Genomic DNA, 27,076 nt, shown 5'->3' with positions numbered 1-27,076 from the left:
TGCCAGTCCTGATATTTATAGGGATCTTTTCGGGCTTTCTTTATGTATCATAATGAAGCAAAAAGGGCACAAGCTCCTTTTAAAAGGTTGCTTTTAAGAGACTATATATCTTGGAAATAGTTAACTTCTATGGAGAAAGAGATACAAGACTTTGTTTCCCAAGACAACTGTGCCTTGTCACACATATAAGTAGAAAATATTTACAGTAGGTGCCTGATTCTCAAAGGACCAGAAAATCCTCAGAGGTGTGCACAGAAGAACATAGTGGAAAGGCCAAAACAATAAGAGAGAGCTTCTCAGACGCAGGGAGTGTGGGAACCTTCTACTGAGTCTACTGCTTGACAGACATCCACCCTTATGGGAAAGTCTTGGAGAAAAAATAACCAGGATAAAACCAATAGGGTGCTATCAAAATGTAACAGTTCTATTGAAAGGACTCTAAAAGCTAACTGCAATCCAAGAGGAGTTTTGCCATGGGCCTCAAAATGGCCAGGATTTCATCCAGAGAAATGAACAGAAAACAAGACATTTTCTACAGGTTTTTATAGCCATCCAACAAAATTCTATAGAAGAGAGAAAATTCTCTATTAAATTCTACAGGATGGTTTAAAAACAATCCTATAGAAAGGTTATTGTTTTCTACACAACCCTACAGGACTAAGGGCAGCATCAATCTCTATGTATCAGCTCTACTATTCAATAAATAACGCATACTTCCCATGACAGATGACCATCGCAGGGGGAAAGTGATGTTATACAGCACCTTCTTTCACACACACCCTGGAAATCTGAGTAGATCGTGCAATGGTTAGAAAAAATAAATAAAATAAGCTTGAGGAAAGGAAGACAGTTTCCCCAGGTGGTCGTGCCTGTTTGAGTTGTGGAAATATCTGCACTCTCTTTTGGCACTAGTAGAAGTAAAACATGGTGCACTATTGTGACAAGAATATAGAGGAGCTCACAGCAGATCTTATGTGTTCCCAGCTCCTTCTCTGCTGGGTTTCCCAGCTCAAACCATGCTAACCCCATTCGCTGAGTTGCCCCTGTATTTTGCCATCTTCCTCTGCTCAGGCCAGAGTTCCTCTCATTTCCCATTGTGTTCCTTTCTCCAGGCTCAGATCTGCACTGTCCCATCAGAAAGACCTGGTCCCCTCCAGCCCATTCCACTCTAAAGTTCAGAACCACTCTGCAGCATCACAGAAACTGCCCTGCTCAGCCACGTCTCTCCAGCACTCTGGGGGTGTCTACACTGCAGCTGGGCGTGTGCCTCACATCACGGGTAGCTGGAGTTGTGCTAGCATCACTCAAGCCAGCAGTGCGGACACAGCATCTCCAGCCATGATGCAGGCTATACCACAAAAGCAGCCATGCAGCCAATCAGAACGATCAGCGAATCAAGGATTTCCTCTCTTCCTTCCCTGGTTTCCTCAGTCCCAAAGGTCTCCTCTCCCTGACGCTATACAGTAGCTGCCTTTTATTCATTGGCTGAAGTGGGTGGAGAATAAAATTCAGGAATCCTGCCGGCAGCAGTAACACATTTGGGCTTCGTCCCAGAAAAATGGAGGAGGCTGAGCCCGCCTGTGAATTATAGTGCAGTACCAGCTCTGCTGGAGTTCAGGTTGAGCATCGCTTTTTGTAAAGGTCGCCCATTCTAAGCACTCTAAAGTTCACATTCTTACTGGGACGGTCTGGAAATTTGCTGTGCCTCATGTTGGTGCAGAGTAGGAATAGCAGACCAAGTTTGGGGTAATTTAAGCAGCAGGCTCCCAAGAAACAGCCCTCTCCCCAAATCAGCTGTTTACAAAATCAGCTGGCTCTTCTATTTATTTATTTATTTATTTATGTATTTATTGCATGCACCAGGGGCACAAACAGTGGCGCAAATTTTTCCCAAATTTGATTCCAATTGAGGATTGATCTCAGCCAGTGCATGGCACCCACTGCCCTTTTGGGAAAGCAATACCGGAAAAGTCAAAGGGTAAAGATTGTAACTCCAAGTTGGCACAAGCTGAACCGATGCACCTAGACGACTGAACTCATGTGCAGCAGGACTGGGCTCTCTTGAAGCCAGAGGCTTTGCAGGCAGTCTGTTGTGTCAGTAACTGCGTGGCTCAAGGCGACATCCTGTAGGGCGTGAACCTGAGCTGACATTTTGAGCACTGCCCTCGGCGGTTTTCAGAGGACGTGTGCTATGCATATCCTCCACCCCCATTCTGCTGGGCTCCCTTTGGAAGTCAATGGGGGTTTGGGCATTGACTTCAGTGGGGCCCAGGTTCTACCCAGGATATTTAATGGTGCAGTGTTCTTATCAAGATAGAGGAATTCCTTACCAACTGCATCCTCAGGGAATAAAAGCAAAACAATCAAGGTCGAGTGCCCTCTTGGCTACCACTGCACTGTATGGGGGCAGCAACTTCCCACGCAAAAAAGTGGAACTCAGTGATTTTAAGGCCAGAGGGGACTGCTCTGATCATTTAGTAAGACCTCTTCCAGAGAACCTCACTAAGCAATTCCTGCAACAGGCCCATAGCTTCTGGTTGGGTGGGACCATCTTTTCCAGAAAGAACTCCAGTCTTGATTTAAAGACTTCACACATGCTCGCGAGTCTACCATCCCTGGGTAAATCATTTGAATGGTTAATTACTCCATTGCACCTTATTTCCAATCTGAATCTGTCCGGCCACTGCTTCTTGTTATGTCCTGGCCTGCTAGATACAAGAGGCCTCCACCATCCTGTTGCAAGTGTGTGGCCACCACCACTGCAAGCTGCAGAGACCAGAGAATTCTTGTCCTTCTGTTCCAAACACTCCAGCCCTCTAGCACACAAGGTACAAGAGACTCTCTCCTGTGGCTGTAGCATTTGAACGTATATCTACAGCCACTGGAGGTATACGCTATGGAAATCCCACGTTAAAACACTGATTTTTTGAGAGACTTTTATTGGCACCTCCAGCACCACAGCGCCCCCTTCTGAATCGTTCGCAGCACCGCCGCTTGCGGCGCCTGGGTTTTCCTGGGAGTTTTCCTAGTCAAAGATTGACCTGGCCTAACCCTATTTAACTTGGGAGAGCTGACAAGATTTCAGCCTGAGGCAGCATGGCTGCAGGCCAAGCTAGATGAGTACTTATAAAGGGGACTTTGTGGCAAAGCCAAATAGTTCTCATCTCCGAGCGAGTATGCCAACAAGCATTAGCGGCAAAGGAGACAGCCACTGCAGCACCCCTTGGAGCCATATTCCTTATCACGTGTAACATTTTAACAAATAAAAACGTGTACGTTTCAAAACCTTTTCAGATCCTCCCAGCCTATACAGCGAGAATGGATGAGTCCACGGAACATCCTTATTGCATGTGACAACACTTTGTGTCTAGGAGGACATGTTGCAGCGGGACAGCTAATGGAGCGACCCAAGTGGCTGGTGATTCTTTGCAAATAAGGCAAGTTCCCATGATATTGCAGGGAACAGTGTGATAAGAGCCCCTGCGGCTGTACCAGGTCGCTGAAGTAGAAAAAAAACTGTTTTGTTACCAAGCTCAACAATGGACATGTTTCTTCTGGGTTTTAGCTGGGCTTCAGTGATTCCACAGTGAAACCCTAGAGCATCCACCAAGTCAATCCTCAGGTCTTCCCTGAGGCAGGGAAATCTGTCCCTCCCCAGACAGAGTTCAAGGAAATGCCACAAATTGGAACATCTCCTCTCCTCTGTGTCGGTTATTCCCATTTAGAGAAGAATGGGCCCCCAGTATCTTTGGTTGAGAGAAATTAGGGCAATCAACTGTCACGTCTTGGCTCCTGCAATGGTCAGGAAAGACTTCACACCTCCCCCTGTATCTTAACTAACTGAACTGCAAGTTTTCACAAACAGCTGCCTTAGACGAATCCTCCACATCAGCTGGCCAAAAAAAAGATCATAGATTAAGGGCTTTGGAGGAGGACAAAACAAACTGATAGGCCAGGAAATTATAGAAAGACAAAGGTGGTGGCTAGGACACACCTGGAGGAAAGAACCGAACAATATAACAAGGCTCGTTGGACTGGGCTCTCCAGAGCAAGAGTTGACAGGGTAGACCCAGAACAACTTGGAAACATACAACAGAAGCAGAAAGGAAACCTATCAAACTAGCTAGGGAAGATGCTACGAGTAGGTCTATGCTTACGGTGGTGTGTAGGGTACAGACATGGCATGCCCATATAGCAGGGTATAAAGAGCAGTATAGACAGTGAGGCACAGCTTAGGCAAGTAGAGTAGAGCAGAAGGCCCCCACAGGCCTGAACCCCCGGGTACATACTCTACACAGCTCTCTACCTGCCCAAGCAGTGCCCACCTCTGTGCTATTTTTAGCAGTATAGCGTCCTGCTGCCTCCTGACTACCAGAACTTCTTACTGCCGCACGTAAGTACACACCATAGTGAGTTTGGATGCAATCTGACTTTCACTGTGTCATGTAGCTACATGAACCCTACACGCCACCACAAGCACAGACAAGGTCTAAGACAGCAGCAAGAAACCAGCAAAAAAAGGAAGGCCTGGGTGAAGGCCCGAGGATCTGCATGGAATAAAGCAAGTTTACCAGAGAATCTCAACATCCATTACCAATATCGACACATTCAGCCTCCCAACCCCCTGGTAGGCAAATGTCAGTATCCTCATCTCACAGGCAGGCAGCTAAGCTTCAGAGAGACGGGACAGGCAAGAAGAGCTGAGGAGACATCCTGCAGATCTGAAGAAGAAGGGGATAGCCTGGTGGGAAGGGGACAGGCAGGGAGCAAAGGGGTTACCACTTTTGCTCCTCAGCCTTGGTCAGTAGACTCTGAAACTAGATGATAGGGGCCCTCAACTCATCACACACTGCTCCTGAGGGCAACGTCACTTGGAGGTTAAGGAGGGCCAACTACAACTCACCTACAGCTGGTGGTGACGGGGTAGACAGACACCTCTGGCTTCCTGACTCCCCTGTCTGCCAGGTGGAGTTGCTGGGTTTTAGCCACCGGCTAGCATGAAAGTGGCCAGCTTTTGAGACCCCATTTTCTTGCCTGCTAGTCAACCAGCACCTTGCCGACTCTCAGCGCCTTCTTCCTACTCCAATGAGAGGAGGGGGAGGAAGTGCTTAGCCTCTGGCAGGGCTACTGATGTAGCAGAAGCTGCAAAGAAGCTGACCCAGAGTGAGGGGTCTGGACAGGGAAGAGGAATTGAGGGACTGAAAGAGAGAACTGAGAGATGAGATGGGTATTGGCAGATTTTGGCAGACAGGAACTCACAGATTTGAGGCAGGCTGTATAGTAAGGCGTCTACTCTATAATGTATGCAGATTCTGCACAATCTGTGCAAATGGGATTGGTAAATGCTGTACACTGTTTCTGTCTTTTTCCTGCCACTCTAGGCAGATTGGAGGTAGATTAGACAGCCTCTGTGAGGTTCTATCCAACAGCATCAGACGCAGCAATTCTGACCACCACAGCTCTCTCTGCATTGCTCTCACCTGCCAGCTTTTGAACTAGCTACCTCTGGATGTACTTACCCAATCTGCCTCTGGAAATCAGCCATTAATGGAGATGTCCATCCACATATCCAGCCACCTCTTCACAGTCCCAATTTCCGGCAGGTTAGTTTTGAAAATCTGGCTCCTCGTGGGACATGCTCACTATTGTCCTTCCATCTTTGATATTAATGTAAATATTTGTACGCTGAGCAGTTGTATGGTACTGACTGTCAGGGTGACCAGCAGCTACAAATAAAATCTAAAGTTCGGGGTTTAATAACAATAGATCCGATTTGACAGTGTTGCTATGGATGTTTTTCAGAAAGGACAGAACTGCCTGGGTTTAGCAAAGAGTGAAACAGAAGTTCAGGAGGGGACAACAGCAGTACATAATTTCCATGATATCCTAGTTACACATGCCCTAAACATATCAGGATTACCTTCTTTTTCTGCAAAAAGAAAAAGAGTACTTGTGGCACCTTAGAGACTAACCAATTTATTTGAGCATAAGCTTTCGTGAGCTACACCTCACTTCATCGAAAGCTTATGCTCAAATAAATTGGTTAGTCTCTAAGGTGCCACAAGTACTCCTTTTCTTTTTGCGAATACAGACTAACACGGCTGTTACTCCGAAACCTTCTTTTTCTGCTTAGCCACTTTGCAATTAGCCAGAAAAAACTCTGCTTATGGCAGCCGAACGATTGTGTACGCTGCCTGGGAGAAAAGGTGTGCTAACTAACTCTGAATTACAAGTGGTTTGTAAGTGGCTATTTTATTATTAAACATAAAATGTTCACAATAAAAAACTTAATAATAAATCATTCATAATATTTCACACTTGCAATACATTTCACCTTTGAAGACATTGATTGATTTGCCTATGTATGTAGGTAAAAAATGACATTAAGACTAAGAGATTTCAGGCCAGCAGGGACAATATAGTGATAATATAGTCTGACCTCCTGCATAACACAGGCTGTACAATTTCACCCAGTGATTCCTGCATCAACCCCAGGTTGATCTAGACCCTTTCTTTTAGAAAGGCCTCCAATCTTGAGTTAAAGATTACAAGCGTCACATCGCTGGGTCAGCTGTTCCACTGGTTAATGACACCTGTTAAAAATGTGTGCCTTGCTAGTGTGAATGGAATACAGGTGATATTAAGGGTGAGAGTAAATATCAGTAACCAGAGGGTTAAAAAAAAAAAACAGTACAGGGAGGTGGGAATTATCCCCAGAACAAGCATTAGTAACCCAGGGAATTCAGAGCCACAAGAAATCCAGCCATGTTAAGGTCTGGAAATGGCCAATTAGGGCCCCCAAACCACTAGACCTTTGCCTTGTAGTGATAGCGTGCAATCATGAGGACGACATTTTAGTGCTTGTGATCCCAGATTAAACCAATTTTTAAAAATAAATTAGGGTGGGGTTTTTCATACGTTCTCCCTCATGGTGTCAGTGCAGGTAGGGGATATGAGTGAGAGGAAGGGGCTAGTAGCAATGCCAAGGGCAATGGGTGGAGATCAAAAACGTGCATGAGATCTAGAGGGGAAGAGGGTTGTGTGTTGCGGGGACAACAACATTCCTGGAGGAGCCCTCAGAATGCAAAGACATCGGCACTTAGGCACTGGATTCCTTAGGCCCCTACTTCACATAACGCCAGTGCCTCATCAGAGCCCCCCCTACCCTCTAGGCTCACATACATCCCTGCGTCCCCATCCCACTGCATCCGACACACCTGCTTTATTCTTCCTCCATCCCCACAACACCCTCCTTGCTCCCGCAGTACCAGAAAGCAGCACTGTGGGGAGCCAAAAGGAGCAGGGAAGCAGCCATGTGGGGACACTGTGGGGGGGCACCTTTAAAGAGCTGCAACAATGGGGGTTGAGCAATCTGCCAATAAGAACCCCTGAGACATCTACAGACCCCCTCATGCCAACTCATTACGACTAATGGAAATGCAGCATGCAAATTAGCTAGGGAAGAAGGGCTGTGATTGATTCAGTAACCTCTCATGTCACACTGCCCCTCCCTTAATTTAAAGGAAAGTTTAGAGTTAACCATTATGTGCAAGTCCGATAGAATTTAATAAACAATAATAACTTACTAAAGCAATCCATATGTAACACATTGACCATGTGTGTTTGTATCCCTGTGCGGCTGATCCACAGCGGTTTACAGCTTGGTCCAGCTAATCAACTTGGTCCCTTAGCTCAACTGATCGTAGTTGTTTCTGAAGAACTAGAGGGCCAAAGTTTGATCTCTGCTGACGACCAGATCAGGGAGTCCTGACTTACAGATTCCTACAGCAGCAATATAATCCTCTTCTAAACGCTATTGGGTGATAACATTGGAGAGAGAGAATATTATTTTCTAATAAAATCCTAAAGCCCTATTTAATTTCTATACTTTCCTATTGATTTCTTCCATATTAAATTCCATAGGGCTTTCCCATAAGGGTGTGCAAAATATGTAGACTACAACAAACATTGCTGACAGATCCTAAAATTGCAGCTTTTACCATTCCCCTGCATGCACAAAGCCATTGCTTCCTCTCGCTCCTGAAGCCGAGACAGGGTTTTGGAGAAGTTTGCTATGTGTGTTTAAATAAGCAGTATTGCCAGTTCTCACGATTTGATCATGCTTTGCAATATTTGGTGTGTTTCTTAAAGCCTCAACTCCTGGAGTCATGTGAAAACAAAAATCTCAGCTTTCATGATAAAAGTTTCTAATCTTCATAGTGGCAGAGAAAACCTTAAAAATATGGCTCAAATGGATCCTACATGTTCAAAAAAGGTAAATAAAAAGAACACCTAACATATTGTTTCTTTAAAAGCATCATTTTAAAGACTATCATGATTCTGGGGAGCCTGACTAATAGTTTTTGAGTGCTCAGGATTGGCAGTACAGAGTCAGACACAGTCTCCCGTTCACAAATTGTCCCAGCAGCCGTCCAAGCTCCTACCCAACCATCCGCTCACAGGCAGGGAGAATATGCTGTCAAACAACACGCACGGCTCATTGAGTATGCTCCAAAGTGAATTTGCAGTCACTTATAAAGCTTTCCATTCAATCCCCAACTCCCAAAAAGCATTTATCTTTGAGTGGGTCTCTCTCCGTGTCAGTGCAGAGTGCCTAACACATTGTGAGAGTGCTAGAATACAAAGAAATTAATAATTATTAATAATGATATTGAGTGCTGTCGGACCCACTGAGTTAAATTAAGGTGTTATAAAGGCCAATTTCTATTTGATCCTTCAACCACTGCTGAGTTGGCATCACAGTTTATTGTGCCTCAATTGACAGGCGCCTCTCAAAGAGGACAAACAGATGAGATAAACTGGTTTCAGACAATGCTACTGTTACTTTTTCCCTAAAGTATTGAGCTGTTGGTAGGGTGAAAAACACCATTATAATAAAAGCTGCATTTATCTTCGTGGGTGGAGCAAAAACATCTCTCTTCTTCCTCAAAAAATTTCATTCATACCTAAACCTCACAAACTATCACCCCAAACTTCTTAGGAGCAGAAACCAATACCCTGGTGGAACTCACTTCAGGAGTAGGGCCCTACCCCACTTTAAACGTCAGCATTTGTTTTATTCATTTATTTGGCTGTGTCCCTGTTCAAAAACAAGGGTGTGGTTTTGGTTTTTTTTTTTTAAATAATGGGAAAAGTATGGGTCCCCCCTCCCACAACTCAGAAATGGATTTTATTCTGATTTTCCAAACAAATTTCCCCTTTCTGCCAAAACCAAATCATAGAAAAATTCAGACTGAAGGGGGAATGTTTTGGGCAAGTTAAGGGTGCGTGAAAACAAGGAGACATCATCATCAGCTAGTGTAAAGCCAAGTGTGAGAAATGCTAAATATAAATATTGTAAGAGCCAAATGAAAACTGCTCTAGAGCTTTGTATAATTGAACACAGTGGTCCCTGGCCCCCTAACCACCTCCCATTTAGGCGAGACCCTCCCCTATTTAACTCAGACACCTCTTCCCAATGTCTCTATGAAACTCAGATGCCAGGCTGAGAATCCATGGTTCAACATATCAGTACATTCAGCCCACTAATGGCAATATCTTCAAAAGTGCCCAATATTTTTGGGCGCATGCCCAATTTGAGATGCTACTGATTTTTGTGGGTGTCACAAAAATACCCCCCAAAAATATCCATTCACGCATACACTTGAGTGCCCAGTTTGGGTCACAATGGATCTGATCCATTACTGCTCTGCTCCATGTATGTCATTTACTCTAATGCAAAGCAGGGTGTAACACACACATATACTGATATGGCAGCGTTTTATACCCACTCTGCACTAGTATAAGTGCCTGCATCGACTGCACGGCAAAAATGAATTGGGCCCATTGTGTCTTACGTTTGGCACCCAAACTGAGCGGCTACAGCTGAAAGCTGTCCTTCATCTCCCTCACTCACACTCAAAGAGTGACAAAAATGATCATCCTCAAGAAATTCAAAGCCTATAGTCCCTGCAAGAGTTCTGATTCCTGCAGCTCAGCGCTTCTCATTGGCATGCGGCATATCACGGTGCATCACAAATTATAACCAAAGTCCATTGCAGACGCCTGCCTTACTTCGCTTGAAGTCCCATTTTGCTACATTTGTCTAAGTGTCAGACTATTATTTATCAGTGTCCATGGGGTGGGGGCAGTTGTGCTGGACAGAAAAGAGAATGTTCTCTATGGGGTTTTTTAAGGAAAAACTGCTGTATTAAAATAATTTGTTTCCTCCAAAAACACAAACAGGTAAAGAAGTCCAGTTGGAAAGATAATTATGTGATATTATCCTATTGTTTTGATTAATATCCACCATTCACAGCACATACAAATAAGTACATGCATCTTTCAAATGTCTTGTCCAACCTATGCAAAACTTTAGAGAAAAATTCCTCTCTGGCTTGGATCAAACACACAAAATTTCTAGGCAGACTAGTTCAGTTGTGGTGAAGGTGATGGGGTTTATTATAATAAGAAGACAGTTTCACTCTCAAGCATGTAGAGACTGTTGTAAAGTTACAACGATCTAGCAGCTAGGTAAATGCTTTTCTACTTCCCATTCACATACTCTGGCAATTTAAACGGTCTGTCCGTCTAACCCAGAAGGCTAAGATTGCAAGTGCAAGTGCAATACTTACTGCCAAAGCCAGCAGGAAACTTAATGAAGTGAGGATAATTCCCATACATGTTTAATCTTCAGTTCATCCCTTTCTTTTTTTAATACAACTGCCTCTCCTCCGACTTCAAAGATCCTTAATATTCAGCACGGTCTGGCAAGCTTGGGGCAGTGCTCTGTGATACCATGGAATCTCTGACAATGCTGGGGCAGCTGCCTCCTCGGGTCTATAAGAGATCCTCCAGATGAGAGACTTCGTAGCATCTTCAAGACGGTAGCAGCTGCCGTCTGTAATTTGGCATACTGTTGTTCTACTGCTTTCCGATTCAGCTCAGGGCTGGGCTTCCGCACTCAGCTGTTACAGCTCCCTGCAAATTCACACTGCACTACCCTGGTGGCATAATCTACCAGCTAAGAGAACAATCGATGTATGACAGCACTGGTATAGGTCAGAAATTCAAGGGGAGGGGGACGGAAATTGTTTGCGGGGTTGTGGTTTTTCTGCACCAATAAAAATGTGGTGCAGGTTATTGTAACTACTATTATTATTATTTATTTACAGTAGCGTCTGCTGTGTGGAAGATGCTTTCAGAACACTCGGGAAGGAACAATCCCTGCTTTAACGAGATTGCACTCTGCAGACAGACGGACAGATAAGCCCACACAGGTTAGGGGATGGGGAATAATGCATTTCCTCCCCCAAAATTTCGAACAGTTTGATACATATAGAATTATAACTGTGACAGGGAAAAGGTCACACTCATGGTATCGGAAATTAAAGTTCATACAGTCCATCCATCCATTGGGTGCCCATCATAATGGCCTCAAGGCGCTAGACACTAGAATGCTACAATTTGGTATTAAGTAGCACCATAAGGGTTTTCAAACAGGTTTTACAAAGCAATTGCTATTTATTTCGGATGGGGTTTTCATAAGGCCTAACGATGTTAGGAATCCAACTCCCACTGAAATTCAATGGAATTTGGGTGGGTAACTCCTTTACGCCCCTTTGAGAAGCCTGGCATTGTTTATTTGCAATCAGTGGCCCCGACACTGTGCAAAGCTCTGCCCATTCACAGACCCTGCCTCAGCGTGCTTACAATCTAAGAAGCCAAGCAACACAGAAAGGCTGAGGGGTGCAATATTTATATATAGAGCACTACCAAATGGTCCATTTGGGTCAATTTCAGCATCACAGGATTTTAAAAATCATAAATGTCATGATTTCAGCCATTTAAATCTGAAATTTCACAGTGTTGTAATAGTAGGGATCCTGATGCAAAAAGGAGTTGGGAGGGGGGTTGTGACACTGCTACCCTTACTTCTGCGCTGCTGCTGGCAACAGCACTGCCTTCAGAGCTGGGCAGCTGGAGAGTGGTGGCTGCTGGCCAGGAGCCCAGCTCTGAAGGCAGAGCCACTGCTAGCAGCAGCTCAGAAGTAAGGATGGCACGGTATGGTATTGCCACCTTTACTTCTGTGCTGCTGCTGGTAAGCCACTGCTCTCCGGCCACTGCTCTGCGGCCACCCAGCTCTGAAGGCAGTGCAGAAGTAAGGGTGGCAATACCATGACCCCCCTAAAATAACCTTACAACTCCCTTTTGGGTCAGGACCCCCAGTTTGAGAAACGATAGTCTCCCCCGTGAAATCTGTATAGTATGGGTAAAAGTACACAAAAGGCCAGATTTCACAGTCCGTGACACGTTTTTCATGGCCGTGAATATGGTAGGGGACTATTTATACACATTATACTGTGTGTGTTAAGTCCATATCTGCTACACCCAACTGCCCCTTAGCTTAGCCATTTCCGATTTCTAGTAGGCATCCCAGCAGAGGGTGCTGAAGACGGGCTCTGAAGGAGGAGGTGGTAGTAGAAGCAGCAGATGAGCGAGCAGTCACAGCTGGCAGAGTGGAGCTGGCCAGGGTGATGTGTTAGGAGACATAAGTAAGGAGGGATAGAGCTGTGGAGGGCTGTGAAGGCAAAGGAAGGAAGTTGGAATTTGCGGCAATGACACAGGAAAGTGCCAGTGGAGGGATTCAAAGACAGGGTAGGGGTGGCATGTGAACTGGCCAGAGTGATGGGATAGGAAGGGGATCTTAGCTGTGGTGCGAATGAACTGAAAGTGGGGTGGGTGAGGAGCAGGCCAGAGGGGAGAAGGGCTGGATATGATGAGGAAGTTGAGAAGAGGTTGGGCAAGTGTTTTAACTATATGGCTAAGAGGAAAAGCTAAGATGCTGGGACTATTATGGAAGAAGCAGCAGTACGCTCTAAAGGTAGCTTGGACGCATGGGTCAAGCGAGGCGTCAAAGATGGCTCTCAGGCTATAGGTCTGAGTGATGGCAGAGTTGTCTGTAGTGGCAGGAACTGTGGGGGAGGGAAGAGGGCTTTGGATAATTCAGTTCAGGACATGTTGCTAGCAAGAGATCCAACAGGTGTCAAAGACAGGCTGGGAGGCAGGATTGCACGGAGGGTGGGGAAGTAGATTTGTAGGGTTTCAATACAAGGAAGGTAGCTGAAGTCGCAAGCAGATGAGATCACCCAAGAAATGGAAAGAAAGAAAAAAGAAAAAAGAAAAAAGAAAAGAAAAGAAAGAAAGAAAGAAAGAAAGAAAGAAAGAAAGAAAGAAAGAAAGAAAGAAAGAAAGAAAGAAAGAAAGAAAGAAAGAAAGAAAGAAAGAAAAGGGGGCCAAGAACAGAGCCTGGTGGGATAAATCAATGAGCAAATGGATTAAATCAAAGTTGCTTGACCTTTCAGGCATCATGGGCCATGCTGGCTACTTGCCAGCAGCCCTAGGGCTGCAACACAGTTATAGATATATTCAGCTCATCAGTCTACATTTCCCTTCCCTAGAGAGTAAATGAACCATGTACAATAGAAAGGAACACAAGGAGCCAGCTCCTCAGCTCGTTGACTTCAAAGGTACAGCACTCCAGGAGTCCCTGGCTTCTCTCGCTCTTTGGATTCTAGAGATGGGCAGAACGGATCTAATTCTTACATGAAGGCTGAGATCCCCATGAGGGTATCCCTGGCAGAGGGAGGGAGGCAAGGGGGTGCAGTGGACTAATGCACTAGCTTCTGATCACTGGTGGCCTTTGTTCAAGTCCTGACAAGGGAAGAGAGGTAATAGGATGCTAGCTATCGGGGGGATTTATAGGTGGGCTGAGGTACTGAGACAAGCTGACTCATGTGCGGTACCTTAGTAGAACAGAACGTAGGATGAGCGCAAGTGTTGATAGGGACATGATGAATCTGGACCCACATACCTACTTCTAAAAGCAAACAGCAAACAACTCTGTCCCCATCAGGGAAACCCATCTTTGGTCACATAGAGTTCCAAGCCAGGAGGGACCCCCAGCCAACCACCAGAAGAAGATCAAAGGATTAGAATTCTCAGGAGACTAAACTATGGTGAGTCACAGCCAGAGAAGAGGAGGGACTGAGGTGCACCAGGGCCCGAGGCCCTGCAATGGCAGGGAATCCCGAGGCTCTCTGGTAGTCAGGAAGAAATGAACCCCACCTAACATGACACCCTTTGGCCAGCTCTGTAAGCAGCAGTGATGGGCACAGCCCTGGCTGACTGGAGAAGAGGTTGTTATGTCTCCAGACGGACAGAAAGAGGAAGAGAACAATGGGAGGGAAGGGAAACCTTGAGTGCCCTGGGTGCAGCTCACAGTCCAGTGCTATGGGTTCAGCCCATTAGGGCTCTGCCAGGAGCCAGGAGAGCTAGTAGCTACACTGCTTGACCCTGCAGATGCTGTGCAGGGAGACTGCGGAGGAAGGAACATTTGACATGCAAGCAATAGTGAGGGAGAAGTTAATAATATGCAAGCTAGACTCGGGAAGACCTGGTGCTGTCAGCCCTGAGGCTTTCTGCAGGCAGGAGAAGGAAAGGTTACTCTTCACAGTTCTAGTTCTTCCACAGCCCGCAGACAGCCCCAGGCCCCAGTGTCTCCTTTAGCCTTAACGAGAGAGTTTAGAGAAACCCTTTTTAAAAAAAACACTGGCATCCTGGCCCTGTCTATTCTGTGCATGGCAGCATCTATTGGTGTCTCTCTTTGGGTATCTGGCTGTGTGCGCGTTTCAGCAGGTACCAGCTAATGCCTGTACGTAACTGTGTGGGTCTGGAAGTGCAGGTGTGTCTGTGTTTGCAAGTGTGCCACTGGGTTGCAGAACAACAAAGGGCTACTGAAACGAGCATTTGGAGCAAAAGGTGTAGCTGAAGGTAGAATCCGTGCAGAATACTAACCGTACTAAAGCTATTCTAACCGAGTGCAGTGTATGTTATGGAACAGAAAATCATATCCTGCACAGGTTCTACTGAATGCAAAACCATGTCATTCCAACATTAAATCTGAGAAAAAACACACACACAGACAGAGAATAATTTTTAAAAATCAAGATTTTCAACAATACATTAGCAATCCCATGGCCTCCTTTTACATCCTGTTTATTTTATTGTATGTATATAGCAACATAAATGACACTATTATAAGGTTAGCTTTCAGCGGGGGGGGGTGGGTACACAAGTATAGGCCTACTTAAGTGCTTTGCTGTATCAGGGCTACAAAGTGCCACTTGTGCAAAATTCAGACAAGTAAATGTTCAATATACCAGATGAGAGCATATCTGTTTATACGACAGCATTATATTCTACCCCATTCAAAACAGAAACTAACATTAACCAGCATCAAGCTGCTCACAACAAAGGTCTTTCTCCTGAATGCCTATAGCTTGTAAAGCACCCAGGAACATGGATATGTCATTATTCCATTTTAGCGCATACTGCTTTGCCTTGTCTCTACTGAATTTTATCTGCTATCATGAGGCACTATTCCCTAGCATGGTTTAGTGCCTTTGGAGTCCCTGCATCTTCTCCAGTTCTGACTAACGTAACTGATGTTGGGTCATCAGTGAGGGTACAGCTCTATCACGGAGGTCACAGGTCCGCAAGTTCAGGCTTCAGCCCCGAACGGCAGGGCTCGGGGAGGAAGCGCCACCTCCACCCCTTGACTCACTTCAATTGGCCACCCAGCCCGTGGGTCAGTGTCAATGGCTCCGCGTTACACTGGAATACTTTGTTAAATTGTTACACATTTGTTTGCTGCTGTAACCATACCCCGATTTTTTTACATTTTTACCACGACTGTTCTGTGAATTTTGCCTAGTTTTACTATGACAAAATCGTCTCCACAGTCATCAGCAAATTTCGCTACCTTATTGCTCATCCTTTTGTCCACATCATTGACAAGTATCTTAAACACCACTGGTCCTAGTGAAGAACCTTAGGCACCCCCAGGGTTGTTATTCAGCATTTATCGCCGCTTTCCATGCTGAGCATTGACCCCATTCTCTGTCTGGTAAGTGCCAGTCCAGGCTTGTACAGAGGAAGCCTTCATAGCAGACCAGCAAGCTCTACTTCTTTGGCAACTTGGCCTCCAACTGTTTCCCTCTCCCAGCCTATTTCAATGGCTCTTTCTTAAGAGGAGGGGCTAAGCCAGGGGAAGTGGGTAGAAGGAGACAGAGAGAGTTGTAGGCCAATTTGCCAAAGAAATGGCGGTTGAAGGTGGGGCTGGTTGAAAATCTTCCATCAAAACTTTATTTGCACAGAAATTTGGGTTTTTCAACTGAAACTATTTTTGGGGGGTGAAAAGCACCTGCTCTCTGAAAAATGGAAATTTTTCATCAAACCTGAACATCCAATTCTCAGCCAAAAAGCAAAAAATTTGGGTGTTCACTTGCTGAAAACAGAAACAAAGAAAAATTCGTTGGCGGGGAGGGGAGAGGGGGGAGAGGTTTCAACAAAAAAGTCAACATTTTCCATGAGAAAACAATCAGCCAATCTGTTTTCCAACCAGCTCTACCTGAGGGTCTGCTCTAGAAGCAGTCGCTCCCTCTGCCAAAGCTGCTGTGGTTTGTCATCAGAACGCAGCCTGCAGCTGACATGCCGTAGGAAATACATTAGATTGCCACTGATTTAGGGACCATACAATTCCGCCTACTTATCTCTGCACGAAACTGATCTAATGGGCAGGGGTGCAGCTAGCTACACCTGCCAATGTGCTTCCTGCTGCACTACTGGAAGGCTTCTAACCTCATGCTTTCTCCTGTACAAATACCACCACCGTGCTTCTGTCGGTGAGAGAATTTAACCTTGCTAAGGTCCAAGTTAATTTTGTACATCTGCCTGTGACTGGGAGAACTGGTTCTGGTTCTGTGTTAGAACTGGAAACGAGTATTCTGTGAAACTGGGAAGCATGTGAGGGCACTTGGCTACTGCCAAGTCTAGGCAGTGAAGAGTGCAAGTCAAGGTTGGATTTTAACAGGATTTGAACAGCTGACTATGCTGATTTTTCGTGGTTGCCTTGCTTTGGAGCAGTCACATGAGATCTGTGCCGATTTTTAGTGCTCAAATTGATTTTTAGTGCTTATGTGAGACCTGGGCAACCTTAACTTTAAGTTAATGAAGGTTTAGTGGCGAATTACATTATTGACCGGCCATGAGCAAAGAGGCTGATCTAGCCAAGCCTTTCTTTCGCTCAGAGTCTGGAGAGAGAGAAGAAAACAAAACAACTCTGAGCTCCTTAAAAAGGCTGAAGGACCAAAGTAGTAAGTGGATTACTTTATTGATTTTTAGTGGATCTAGGTTAGCATCTGTCTGCTTAGTTACACACATCCTCCCCCCCCCCCCCCCCGACAAAAGCTAGGGGAAATGCATCTCAAGATATTATTATATACGAAGGCCAATATTTTCAGTCTTTAGGGCTCAAAGCCGCCTGTCAGTTCATATTTAGGTACCAGTTAGTTCAATGGAAGCTGCAGAAGATCAGCCCCATGGAATAATCGGGCCACTTATTTAGATGCTTGAGCAAGTTTGAACAGACTGGCCTACATCAGTCAGTGGAGGTTTCGAGAACAGCAGCATGGGTGATCTAATCTAAATTGGCCTGACCTGCATTAAGTACCCCGCTAACAACCCCAGCTGCCTTCCCCTGCTTTTCCTATCCCCTATGACAAAGGGATGTTAACGGGCCGTTTCACCTTGAATGGTCCATTGAGATATGAATTAACAACTTACACATTGTAAGGAGAGTGGTCAGTTTGGATGAGCTATTACCAGCAGGAGAGTGAGTTTGTGTGTGGGGGGGGGGGAGAGGTGAGAAAACCTGGATTTGTGCTGGAAATGGCCCACCTTGATTATCATACACATTGTAAGGAGAAAAGGAGTACTTGTGGCACCTTAGAGACTAACCAATTTATTTGAGCATGAGCTTTCGTGAGCTACAGCTCACTTCATCAGATGCATAAAGTGGAAAATATAGTGAGGAGATTTATATACACACAGACCATGAAAAAATGGATGTTTACCATACACATTGTAAGGAGAGTGATCACTTAAGATGAGCTATTACCAGCAGGAGAGTGGGGTGGGGGGAGAGAAAACATTTTGAAGTGATCATCAAGGTGGGCCATTTCCAGCACATTTCCAGGAGTTAACAAGAACGTCTGAGGAACAGTGGGGGGGGGGGGAGGGAAGGAATAAACAAGGGGAAATAGTTTTACTTAGTATAATGAAAAGGAGTACTTGTGGCACCTTAGAGACTAACCAATTTATTTGAGCATAAGCTTTCGTGAGCTACAGCTCACTTCATCGGATGCATACTGTGGAAACACATGCATCCGATGAAGTGAGCTGTAGCTCACGAAAGCTTATGCTCAAATAAATTGGTTAGTCTCTAAGGTGCCACAAGTACTCCTTTTCTTTTTGCAAATACAGACTAACACGGCTGTTACTCTGAAACCTGTTAGTATAATGACTCAATCACTCCCAGTCTCTATTCAAGCCTAAGTTAATTGTATCCAATTTGCAAATTAATTCCAATTCAGCAGTGTCTCCTTGGAGTCTGTTTTCGAAGTTTTTTTGTTGAAGGATAGTCACTTTGAGATCAGAAATCGAGTGACCAGAGAGATTGAAGTATTCTCCGACTGGTTTATGAATGTTATAATTCTTGACATCTGATTTGTGTCCATTTATTCTTTTACGTAGAGACTGTCCAGTTTGACCAATGTACATGGCAGAGGGGCATTGCTGGCACATGATGGCATATATCACATTGGTGGATGTGCAGGTGAATGAGCCTCTGATAGTGTGGCTGATGTGATTAGGCCCTATGATTGTGTCCCCTGAATAGATATGTGGGCACAGTTGGCAACGGGCTTTGTTGCAAGGATAGGTTCCTGAGTTAGTGGTTCTGTTGTGTGGTTGCTGGTGAGTATTTGCTTCAGGTTGGGGGCTGTCTGTAGGCAAGGACTGGCCTGTCTCCCAAGATTTGTGAGAGTGTTGGGTCGTCCTTCAGGATAGGTTGTAGATCCTTGATAATGCGTTGGAGAGGTTTTAGTTGGGGGCTGAAGGTGACGGCTAGTGGCGTTCTGTTATTTTCTTTGTTGGGCCTGTCCTGTAGTAGGTGACTTCTGGGTACTCTTCTGGCTCTGTCAATCTGTTTCTTCACTTCAGCAGGTGGGTACTGTAGTTGTAAGAATGCTTGATAGAGATCTTGTAGGTGTTTGTCTCTGTCTGAGGGGTTGGAGCCAATGCAGTTGTATCGTAGAGCTTGGCTGTAGACAATGGATTGCGTGGTGTGGTCTGGGTGAAAGCTGGAGGCATGTAGTTAGGAATAGCGGTCAGTGGGTTTCCGGTATAGGGTGGTGTTTATGTGACCATCGCTTATTAGCACCATAGTGTCCAGGAAGTGGATCTCTTGTGTGGACTGGTCCAGGCTGAGGTTGATGGTGGGATGGAAATTGTTGAAATCATGGTGGAATTCCTCAAGGGCTTCTTTTCCACGGGTCCAGATGATGAAGATGTCATCAATATAGCGCAAGCAGAGTAGGGGCATTAGGGGACGAGAGCTGAGGAAGCGTTGTTCTAAGTCAGCCATAAAAATGTTATGTCAGCCATACTTATAAAAAGGTTTGTGCCCGCTTTAGTGCCACCAGGAGTCCCCGGGCGTTGCTCTGGAACTGCTCCCCATGAAGCCAGTCAGGACTCTGGGGAAGTCTTCTTTCTGTGAGCAGCCTGTCTTCAGGACACCCAGCTCACACAGCTTCCACCTTCCTGGGTCTGACCTCGGAGCCTTCAGCCTCCTCTGCCCTGCCGCGCGCTTCCCACATGTTAAGTCAGCCACACTTATGCTAAACAATCTGCTCCACCTACTGTTTAGCTGTGACACTGTGTACATTTCCCAGACCTGAAGAAGAGCTCTGGGTAAGCTGGAAAGCTTGTCTCTCTCCCCAACAGAAATTGGTCCAGTAAAAGATCTTACCTCCCCAACCTGGTTGTTCTGCATTAAATAACAAATACTCCAATATTCTGCAGAGATAGCCCCAAATACCATAGTGACACTTCTTGAAGCAACAGCACAAAGATCTATTGCTGCAGAATAGCATCAGTTTTGTTCATTGGTTTGGTTTTTTTAGTAAGGAGGAAGATGCAGGCTCCATCATCAACATCCAGGAAAAGCAAAACCAAAACACTCATCCCAACCTGCAGCCAGTGCAGCTTGCTGTTCCAGTCTTGTGGCCACAAGAGTCCACTGACTTCAAGAGGACCAATGCTGATTAGCATCAGCTGAGGATCTAAGAGAAATCTGGATCTGAAGTTCGCAGCTCCACCCCGTGTCTAGCTCCGATCCCAGGGGATGCTCAAGGCCCCATCATTTTGAGGCGGATATAGCATGTCTGATTCTCCATTCAACTCTACCAGCTGTAAGTCAGTGTAATTGAGTGGAACATTAGACCCAATGAGTTCCATGAAGTTTATCAAGCTGCGGGTCTTTGGGACAAGACCTTTAAAAACAGAGACAAATGTCCGATCCCACCACCTTGAAAGCTAGGGATTCAGATAAAGTGTCATCTGTATGCCGTCCAAGCTGGGTTTGGTTTCCCAAAACCAAAATCTAATTAAGGAGTTTCTGAAGAATAGAAAAAAAAATAAAAATCGGTCCTCCCCATCCCATTAAAGACAGAGTGGTCCTGTGTGAGCTCATGGAGCTTTTCTAGTGCCTTTGTGAGAAATATCACATCTCATCAGTGGCTCTACCAGATTCATCATAAATGCAAATACCCTTCCAGGCAGCTGGCCAACGACAAGAGCCTTTGGGAGGAAACGTGGCATTGAACATATTGCTTATTTTTATAAGTGGGCTCTATGTTAGACAGTTATAGCAACCCCTCCCCCCATCACCCCTCACAATCTTTAACAGGTTTATCCTCCGAACACCCCTGTGATCCTCAATGTACAAATGGGGAACTGAGGCACACAGCAAGTAAGTGACGTATTCAAGATCACACAGGAAGCTGGGGTGGAGCAGGGAACTGAATCCCAGTCACCCAAGTCCCAGGCAGTGCGCTAACCACTGGGCCATCCTTCCCCTCACTCAACCTTGCTCTCTTTGTTCTTCTGTTGCTTTCCAATTCAGAGCTCACCCTGCTGCACCCTTGGGCATGGGGAGGGGAAATTATCAAAGCCAAAGCTGTAATTACTGCCCCCAGAAAGATGGGGGAGGAAAGGAAGCCAGCATGCCCCCCGCTCCTCAACCCCGGCTTGCCCTTTACCTCACCACTGCCTCATTCAGAGAGAGAACTGTTGACATCAAGCTAATGAAATTAACCCCACCAGCTAATACAATTACCAACCACAACATGTTCAAGCAACGGCATCACAAATACACCTGCAAACAAAGCCCCCCCTTCCTCCCAGTACCCTCAACCCACCTCCCTGTCCGCCTCCACCGCAAGCCCACACTCGGCTGGTAATCCTGCGACACAAAGCTCCTCCTGAGTACGCAGAGCGACGGACCCACTAGAAGCACTGCAACAAAAACAAGGCCCAGGAGAGACCGTGGGCAGTTCCTACCTTGCAGAACACACCAGCTTGCGCAGGCAGAAGCAGACACTGAGGGGAGATAATTCCAAGTCCATTTAAACATCGGGGACCTTCAATTCCTCCCTTCATAATGAGGCCCTGGACACTAATCAGCGGTGTCACTGAATCCTCTTATGTCTGCCTAAGTACCTCCAGCAGCTTTACCCATTGTGTGTCCAGCTGCCAGGGAATTACCTACTCAATCAGACACAGTTGGTGGTAGGAGGTTATTTTGACACACACTCAGCTAAGGGGCACCCTAGCTGTGGTTTGTTTTTTTTAACATCTCCATCTGAAGCCTCAGGGATGTGTCACAGCTAGAAATGAGACACGGGGCAGGGAGGGCCGGGGCTCTGAGGTGGCACCAAGCATCCTTTCTCTTGGGTGCTTGGCTGGCTGGTTCTTGCTCACATGCTCAGGGTCTAACTGGTCGCTATGTGTGGGGTGGGGAAAGGGATTTTCCCCCAGGTCAGATTGGCAGTGACCTTGGAAGGGGAGGGTCGCTTTCCTTGTAGCGTGTGGGTGTGGGTTGCTCTGGGTATCTTGCACTTAGGGCTTGTCTACACTTAAAATGCTGTATGCATATGGTTGCTGTAGCATATGGATGAAGATACTACCTGCTATGCTGCTGTAGCTGCTGTAGATACTACTATGCTGCTGTAGCATATGGATGAAGATACTACCTATGGCAACGGGAGGGGTTCCTGGGTCAGCGTAAATAATCCACCTCCTGGGAGAAGGTAGCTAGGTCAAAAGGAGAATTCTCCTAGCGCTGTCTACACTGGGGGTTAGGTTGGTTTAACTGTGTTGCTTGGCAGTGTGGACTTTTCACGCTCTTGAGCGATGTTGTTATACCAACCTAGTTTCCTTGCGTCATTCCTCTGCCATTGCGGTATGCCTCGGGCACTGACACCCTTGGTCCTGCCTGTTCTCTGCCTGGGGCATGTAGTAGTCTAGTCTCCACAGGGCTGGAATACTTTAGTCTCTTTCAGAGTGTTGGGTTTAGTGTGTGCGTGCTGAATGGTGCTAGTGGCCTGTGATACACAGGAGGTCAGACTAGATGATCTGGTGGTCCCTTCTGGCCTTCAACTCTATGACTGTGTTGCATGGTTGGAGGCTCTCAAGCAAGACAAGCTACTGAACTGGTGCAGCATGAGCAGTTGGGGTGGATAGCCCAGCTAGGTCTCCCCATTGGGACCCTGGTGCCATATGGGTCCCTGCTCTGGATTCCCTGCCTGCTAGCAGGGGTCATCATCCAATAGAGTCAGTCTAAATAAGTTACGATGGAGCAGTGAATGAAATCAGTGAATTGCATTTATCCTTCTAAGTTAGTAAAACTCTAGCAAACCTATGGGAAAAGGAAAACCTGTTCATTTGCTGGCCTGCCCATCTCCAGACGGGAGACCCTTAATAACTCATGAAGCTGTGGCAACAGGTCAGCTCCATGGCCTTCTGAAAATCTGAGGGAAATTACCTTGCCACTAAGGCATGGCGTGACCTTGAATTCCCAACAGTGCAGGAGGAATTCACGTTCCCATCATTCATAAATTCAGAACGGGTGAACTACATTCATGCCAGAAGAGTCCCATCAAATCCTGGGTGTGATGTTTAAGAGCCCCCTGGAGAGGAAAGATAGTCTTGTGGTTAAAGCACAGGCCAAGGAATCCGTGTTCTCTCAGAATTCCTGTGGCACATTGGGTCCCAATTTCCACAGCAGCAACATTTCTATTAATGTTTCTCTGCTTCAGAGCACTGTCAAGGCCAAAGTTTACAAACCTGGGTGCCTAAGGTTCAGTTCTTCAATCTGTCTCTAGGCACCTAAATAAAAGTGGCCTGATTTTCCAAACAGAGCTGGCCTGGGACCTCAGTGATTCATGGTCTAGCACTTTTAGCAATTTCACCAGGCCATAGCAAACTTTCACCAGGCTGACAGTGGGCTCTGCTGGCGTTCTTCTGGAATGCCGCACTTATCGCCTGCCAGGCAGGAGTTTAGTGCAGTGCTCCCACAAAACCATCCCCTCCTCTGCTCTCCTGTCAGGAGGGGAAAAAAGAAATCGTCAGTACCCTCTATCTCCTTGCTACAACTGCTTCACACTGGGAGTTTACACATCGTGGGTTCACAGTCCACCTCTGCAATATTCTGGTTGCAGCCAAGGAAGGAGACGTGGTGGGAATTGTGGTTCCCAAAGATCACAGGCAAGGAATGCTGGGGAAAGGGGTGGGGATATAAATAAGGGACATCAATTGGTTGGACTTTGATTTAACCTAAAGGGAAGGAGTCTAAAGGGGAGGAGGCTTGGCTGGAGCGTGGCTGAACTAATCTGTCAGGGGAGGGGAAATGAGGGAAGGGAGAAGGTGTTGTGGGCCACCCTTAGCAGCCTTCAGTCCTAACTCACCACAGGTGTCGCTCAGCTGGTGGCAGCCACGATGTCACAGTCAGGGCCGGTGGTGAATTACCAAGATGAAGCTTGTTAGTGGAGATAAAGCCCCAGAGATTCCCCACTCCCAGCCCCACCCCACCCCCCACACACACACCAACCTGAAGAGGGATGGGTTCATTTCCCCGGTAAACCCTCTTTGATCAGAGTGAAACGTTGATGATAAAAAATGACTTGGAGGGAGGCAGTTTGCTGTCAAAGGATTCAACAACAGATATTTTCATTTAAAAAAACACCAACACAATAATTCCGTGTTAGGTGAAGGGGGGCGGCTCTTTGAGTCTGCTGGTATTCTGTGCGCTGTTGAAATGAACGACGGCACTCATGGAGCTACTGTCCCATGCACCATCGTTCCGATGGCCTCTGACGCACCAGTGTTTTCCTCTTCTCCCTACAGCAAACAGCCGTTAACATGCTCGCCCTTTCAGTTTCCCAGCTCCATGGCAAGGCTCGTCCGGGGGCCCCCAGCACACCCCTTTTGACTCATGCTCTGCTTCAACAATGCACTTTTTAATATTCTGGAGGGGCAAAAACAACAGGCCTACTATGACACCAAGATAGCCTGAGGCAGAAAAGCCATTTGGAGCCCAGCTAGAGAGATCTGAGTCAGACACTTTCTCCAGCGCAGAGCTGCCAACAATCCCAGCCTTTGTGAGAGCAGAAGAATCACAGCCTATGTGCTCCTCTGGTGAGTCCTCTTTGCCAGAGCAGAAAGGTCAGCAACAGAAGCATCATGGGAAAACATGCAGGAGGAAAAAATGTTCCCTGGGAAGGTGAATCAAAAATAGCCACATGGGCACTGTGGAAAATGTCTCTGGTTTTCCAAGCATCCATGCATGGGGCTCTGGGCATATGGCCAAAGAACCCAGGCTGTGCATTGGAGTGACCAGGCTGTGCTGGGTAGTCAGGAAACCGAATGCACTGGGATCGAGGGCAGAGCATGAGGATGATTCACTGATTAGGGCTAGCCTAGGGCTAGCCTAGGAATTGGGAGCCATCTCTGCCACAGGCTCCCCGTGTGAGTTTGGGCAAGTCACTTAGCTTCCCTGTGCCTTGGCTCCCCATCTGTGCAATGCACTTCCCTGCCTGTTGTGAGGATAAATGCATTAAAAGGCTGAGAGGTGCTCAGATACTAGGGTGAGGGGGTCCATGTAAATACCTTAGCTAGGTAAGATGCAGAACAGCTTTTCAGATAAGAGCCTGGACTACACTTTTGCCAAGAGCCCATGGCAGAGGTGCTGTCTTCTAAATTGCCAGGGGGTGTTCAACACCCCTGCTCCACCTCAGGCTCCGCCCCCACTCCACCCCTTCTCCCAAGCCCCCAACCTGCCCCACCTCTTCCCTCCCCCACCCTTCCCCTACCCCATTCCGTCCCCTCCCTTGAGCACACACCGCCCTCGCTTCTCCTCCTCCCCTCCAGCACCTCCTGCACACTGCTGAACAGCTGATGCACCGGCGGGCAGGAGGCACTGGGGGGAGGGAGAAGAGCTAATTGGGGTGGGCTTCTGGTGGTGCTGAGCACTACGTTTTTTCTGTGGGTGCTCCAGCCCCGGAGCATCCACAGCGTCGGCACCTACTGCCCATGGCCACCCATGAAGCTGAAATCCTGAATTGGAATCAGGATACAGTAAGGCCAGCATTTTCAGACTTGGGTGCCTAAAGCACCAAAATCCATATGCAGGAATCTCCATAAAGGGGCCTGGTTTCTAGTGGCAACTTCAGTAGGAACTCGGGTTGAGCGCTCAGCACTTTGGAAAATCAGGCCATTTAATGCATGGATTTGGATGCTTTAGCCATCCAAGTTAGAAAATATTGGCCTATGACCTCTCTGACATCGCTTCGCAAACAGACGTTCCTATCATGAGCGTCAGCGGGTTGGTCCAGTGTCCCATTTTAATCCTCCTCCAGTGGCGAGTGATCCATGCACAAAGCCTTAGAGCTTATGAAAAATAATTTTCCACAAAAACAATTTGAAGACAATGAAAGGGTTTTGGTTTTTGTTAATAGTTTTAATGGAAATTTTCAGATTTTCATCAAAAAAACAAACAAGCATTTCCCTTTTGTCAAAAACAAACACTCTTTCAGTTAGAACCTAAAAAAGCTTGACAAAACCCAGAAATTTTCTTGTGAAAACTTCCGGGCCTGTCTACCAGACCAAGCTCCTAATGTTGGTGAGGGGGCTTGGTAGAGTCAAAAGTATTCACCGGACCTATGCAAGGTCTCTCCCTGTATTTATAACTGTGCAGCAGTCTCGGGCTCAGTGCAAAGCAAGAAAGGGAACCTGAAGGGCACAGTATCCTACAATGTTGCCAGAAACTCCTCTGGGCCTTCAGTCCTTCTGATGCCATTTGGTGGCCCTGATGCACCCAGTTTATATGCAAGCCATTTGCTTGCTGCTGTCAGTCACTGCTTTTAGATTCCTCTGCAATCCGGTGAGTGCAGAACTCCAGAGACAACCTGTCATTTCCCATCACATCCTTCTGCCTCAAAAGTTCTATTTATACCAGATAGATGAGCGTGGATCTGGGAATTCAAGGTAAGAGGAGTAATTTATGATTTGAATGGCTACCGCTTCCCTCTCAAGGGAACCAAGAGTGGAGGAAAGCCAGTTGGAGTAGCTGCCCTGCTGCCAGGCTGTCAATTATTCAGTCACGGCCAACAGCAGTTGAGACCTGCCAGCCAGTGAAGCACTGCCTGGTTCTAAGGGTCTGAAACAACCAAAGGCAAGTTACAGCTCCTAGAAACAAGAAGGGAGCTCTGGTTCTGGGCAGCACACCACAGATGTCTGTGTGACCTGTCATCATGTGCTGATGTGCTTGGCTCAGGAGACAGCTGTGTGGAGGAGAAAGCCCACAAGTCTGTTGGGACCACCTCTTCTTCAGAACCTCCTCTTCAAAACAGAGGAGAAAAATGCAAACAACCGGGGGGACAGTAGCTTACCCTCCCCACTCTTTTCACTCGGTCTCTCTCGCACACAAACTTTTCTAGGCTCCCTCCCACTCCTCCCAGGGACAGCACGTTTGTATAATTTTTGGTGGTGCCCAGAACAGGTCCAAGTCCACCCTCCGACACCTGCCTTGTAAGCCAATATACTGTAATTCCTCACT

At 46.5% G+C, this 27,076-nt stretch overlaps 1 protein-coding gene across 5 annotated transcripts in view; it reads right to left on the bottom strand.

The window, feature by feature from the left end:
• RXRG (retinoid X receptor gamma) overlaps positions 1-27,076 on the bottom strand; it is a 116,400-nt gene that overhangs the window by 45,032 nt on the left and 44,292 nt on the right. Inside the window, exon 1 of one of the 5 annotated variants that reach the window (XM_073358203.1) lies at positions 21,523-21,568. The exons of the other annotated variants lie outside the window; for them this stretch is intronic. The gene's annotated coding sequence lies outside the window, so the exon portion shown is untranslated. Of the gene's footprint in view, positions 1-21,522; positions 21,569-27,076 lie in introns of those variants that run through there. 5 annotated transcript variants of the gene reach the window in all.

The sequence above is a fragment of the Lepidochelys kempii genome, chromosome 8 (assembly GCF_965140265.1).
Source record: "Lepidochelys kempii isolate rLepKem1 chromosome 8, rLepKem1.hap2, whole genome shotgun sequence".
NCBI classification, from domain to species: domain Eukaryota; kingdom Metazoa; phylum Chordata; order Testudines; family Cheloniidae; genus Lepidochelys; species Lepidochelys kempii.
The sequence above is the reverse complement of the archived record's forward strand: the minus strand, read 5'-3'. Positions and strand labels throughout refer to the sequence as shown.